This window comes from Leptidea sinapis, chromosome 1 (assembly GCF_905404315.1).
Source record: "Leptidea sinapis chromosome 1, ilLepSina1.1, whole genome shotgun sequence".
Taxonomy (NCBI): domain Eukaryota; kingdom Metazoa; phylum Arthropoda; class Insecta; order Lepidoptera; family Pieridae; genus Leptidea; species Leptidea sinapis.
The window spans coordinates 28,120,216-28,125,026 of NC_066265.1; positions in this window are offsets into that span (position 1 = coordinate 28,120,216).

Consider the following 4,811-nt stretch of genomic DNA (forward strand, 5'->3'; position numbering starts at 1 on the left):
CATTAATCTCAATGTATTCTTTTTTTTCATGGAAATGGAGGACAAACGAGCGTACCGGTCACCTGTCACCAGAGGAATCACAGGATCGTTGTCGGCCTTTAAGGAAGGTGTACGCGCTTTTTTTGACGGTACCCATGTCGTATCGTCCCGGAAACACCGCACAAGGAGTACATTCCACAGTACATGGAAGAAAGCTCCTTGAAAACCGCACTGTGGAGGACCGCCAAACATCCAGATGGTGGGGATGATATCCTAACTTGTGGCGTGTCGTGCGAAGCTGGAATTCGGCGGCAGGAATCAGGTGAAATAGGTTTTCGGAACTCTCCCTGTGATAAATGCGGTAGAAGACACACAAGGAACCGATGTCTCTACGAAACTACAGTCTCTATTCAACAGTCAACTTGCTGAAAAGCAAAAAATAAAATATAGAAATTTTAAATAAGTAAGTTGTCATAAGACAAAAGAGAGCAATCTCCCAACTCTCCGTTGTAAAGTTCAGTAATGCGTGTTGACTTATATAGATAAAATAATTATATGTCAAGATCAAACATTTACCTAGTACCAGATTAGTTTTTATCAATCTAAATGACATATAATGAAATTTAATCGGAACTAGTGGGTAGTAAAAAAATAAAGCACTGCCATTATGAGATTTACGCTGGTGGCTTTATTTTTCTTTACCAACAGGCAATAGATATTATAAATGCTGATCTTCTTGAAATATTCATGTTGTTTAAAAAAAGATCGTTGATTTTAAACCCGGATAAAAAAAAATATGATCAACGGCAATTGTAAAGGCTTAGAATTAATGAATGACTACAATGTACGACTAGTAATTGATAAGCATATTGAATACGTATAAGAAGCTAGCAATCTTGAGTTGATAATAGATGAATCTCTAAGATTTGTGAAGCATATAAATAAAGTGATTTGCAGCAGTTTTTATTGATTGAAAATTTTGTACCAAATTAGACCATTTTACAACCACCGAATTGCGCATACGTCTTTGTGAGGCTCTTGTACTATCCAAGTATAAGTATACTGATTCAGTGTATGGTCCGAGATTGCTAGGCAGATCAACAAGCAGTAAAAAATGTTCTCGTTTTAGCTGGGATATACCGGCCCTACAACAAATTTCTCCATACCTCAAATAAGCAAATAATTTGGGGCATATCAGTTAAACGGCTTGTTAAGTCTTTGATTGATATTGTTGCACCAGATTTAGCTATAATATTTAACAGTTGTATAGACCATTGTGAATTTCCTGACCTTATGAAACATAAGAAAGTAGTTCCACTACTCAAATCAGGTTGTACCAGTGACACTCCTAACTATGAACCAATATCTGTACTACCCACATGTAGTAATTATCTTTGAAATTAAATCAAATGTTCCGACTTTTTTTATGAAATAATTTATTACAATCCAAACAGTTTGGTTTTTCCCCTGGGTCGTTCAACTACCGATACTGGTGTTGACTTGATACATAATATATTTGAAGCCTAGGATGACTCTCGTGATGCGCTTTGCGTCTTTCGTGATATATTCAAGGTTTTCGATTGTGTCGAACATGAAACATTAGTCAGAAAACTTCATTATTTGGTATTAGAAATACAGCATTGGCCATAATGGCATCCTATTTGCTATTCTCCTATATACCTCCTGCATTATCTCCTATATATATTCCTGGCCATGATGTCAATGGAAAGCAGTTCTCCAGGTCAATCGTTAAAATACGATTGTTGAACGATGTTCCACAGGGGTGGTTTTTGGACCTTTACTTTTCCTTATTTATATAAAATATGATCTCCCTAAGATAGCTCTAGACTTAGTAAACTTGAGAAAACATTATCGGCAATTGAGTTACATTTTTTAATAGTTCTGCTTCATGTTTTTACAATAAAAGTTATTATATTTTTTACATTCACTAATAAAATGTTCACAAATCCCTTTATTCATTTACAGTGCGTGTGGATTGATGCGACTAGTGTACTCGATAGCTCTAGTTTTTATTTTTACTCATGTAAGGCATTAAGTATTTGACGTTTGAGTATTTTATTGCATCACCATTGCGGCACCACAAGCAGCGCCCGTTCATAAATATGACGCATGGACATCATGGCAAGCCATCGGTTCCTTCGCATATATCGCAGGGAAGGGTAGGACCCGCCTCACGACGCCACAGCGAGCAGCGCCCTTTAAGTGAGCATGAGCCCTGCCCCGGAAACCCAACCAAAAATCCTAACAGATGTATCACATGAGTACATTACACGCTACAGAGACAAAGCTCCATACAACCACGTGAAATGGTTTAACTACGACAATGATCCGGGTCATGTGTGAGATATCCTAAGGACAACAATAGGCGAGTAAATAACTAATAATATTTATAATTGTATAATCATTTTGTTTATGTGGAGAGTGTATACACCACGGCATATTTACACCATTTTATTATTATTGCAAGGTTTACCACGGTGGTGCGATTGGTTGGGCCAACACGGTGTCCCGGTGAAATATAGCCCTAAGCGACTCATGTGTGCCCATTTCATATATGCAGCATAAAGATGCAATCAATATCTGCGTTATTAATTTATTTATTTATCTTTATTTATTTATTTAGAAATACCAACATTTGTTTACATTGATGCATTATATATTTATAATACAGACTAAATATAATGTATTTAATGTAACAAACAATTACATGTATCTACCACATGCTTTAATAATTTTCACAAAATAAATATTAGTTTAGTTTATTCACAGCACATGGCTGTTCGACAACTCGGATACATTGAAGTTTATAATCTAGTGTTATACCCAGAAATACAGTATCTCGGGCCACCTCTATATTCTCATCCTTAATTTTACAAATGTTCATAACAAATCTTTGAGGTTTTGCATTTAATACTAGGTCATCATCATCATCATCAGGCGGAAGACGTCTACTGCTGGACAAAAGCCTCCCCCAAAGATTTCCACGACGATCGGTCCTGTGCCGCCCTCATCCAACGTATTCCTACGATCTTGACCAGATCGTCGGTCCATCTTGTGGGGGGCTTACCAACACTGCGTCTTCCGGTACGTGGTCACTATTATAGGACTTTACTGCCCCAACGGCCATCTGTCCGTCGAACTATGTGCCCTGCCTACTGCCACTTCAGTTTCGCAATCATTTGGACTATGTTGGTAACTTTGGTTCTCCTAAGGGTTTCCTCATTTCTGATTCCATCTCGCAGGGAAACTCCGAGCATAGCCCTCTCCATTGCCCTCTGGGTGACCATAAGCCTTCTGATAAGGCCCATAGTTAGTGACCACGTCTGCGTACCGTAAGTCAACTGGCAACACACACAGGTTGAAAACCTTCGTTTTCAGACACTGTGGTATTTGGTAAGAGAAGATTTTACGGAGCTTCCCGAACGCTGCCCCCTGACCTCTTTGGCGAAATTGGACCTGCCTAACTGGATTGTTTCTCCGAGGAAGACGAACTCGTCGACAACTTCGAGAGTACAGTTCCTAATTGTTATGGGAGTTGGTGTGACATGTACATTTGACATCTTACTAGGTTGTTTGCACTAAACAAGTCGACAGCTTTAGAAAGAGGACGGTTTACATCGTCAACAAATACTTAAAAATCATATATGGTCCCAATTAAGCGTCCAGGAGTTGACGCCGATTAAAAGGACTTATGATCAACGACGTGAATACTCTGCTGTGTAAAAAGTAGCCCTGAATTGCTTGGATTTGGATCCGAGATCGGACTAGTGCGTAAGCAAAATTCATTGAAGAAAGCCTGAATCTCGAGTTAGAACTAGACTAAGAAAGAGAAGAAAGACTAGAGTAGAGTAGGTTGAGTTTAAGAGTTTTTTTTAGAGTAGAGTGGAGTAGAGTTTCGGGCAAAATTTGTTGCTGACGGCTAACGTATATATCCTTAAAAAGGGTCGTAAGGTATCATGCAAGTTTTTAGTGTTGACCGGTGACGAAACTCGAACATTGTTAAGTGTGGAATTTTTGTCTCGGGTAGGTGTCACTCATAGAAAATAGATGCTTAGAGCGACAGCACAACTTAGTTCAGAACTTTGCTGACGAAAATATGATGCTTGCTGGTGAAGACTTACAGTCGTGTTGCGTCTGAATCAAGTTAATAAGCTGACCGTAGTGTAGCCACGCACGCACTAAGAGTTCATCAGTAGTAGCACAGCGCAGCTTATACGCCATGGGCTAGCCATGGTGGTCGCAACTCACAGCATTGTGAGTCCAGAGCAAGAAGCAATCGCTGCTCCGCCGCATAGGATATCTCAGTGTTTTTTTTAATGACAATAAGGGACAGACGAGCAGGGCGTTCAGCTGATGGTAATTGATAGGCCCTGCCTATTACAATGCAGTGCCGCTCAGGATTCTTGAAAAATCCAAAACTCTGAGCGGCACTACAACTGCGCTCGTCACCTTGAGAGATAAGATGTTAAGTCTCATTAGTCCAGTAATTTCACTAGCCACGGCGCTCTTCTAATCGAAATACATTACTGATTCACGGCACAAATAATCTAGCTAGCATCCTGTGCAAAGGAGCCTTCCACTAGTAATAAAAAGTCCCTGGCACGTCATCGTCACTCTTCGTGTCGATTGTGATCACTTTTGCAACAACGAGTCGTGTTATAAACAAAATATAAACAACTCTTTTACAACTCCTTACAGTTAACTGTACTTTAATCTTAGATACACAAAATGTTATCACACGAATAACACAATGTATATCGCTAGATAAATTTGTTTATTTCGTATAAAATAAGAACAAAAAACGCCAATAT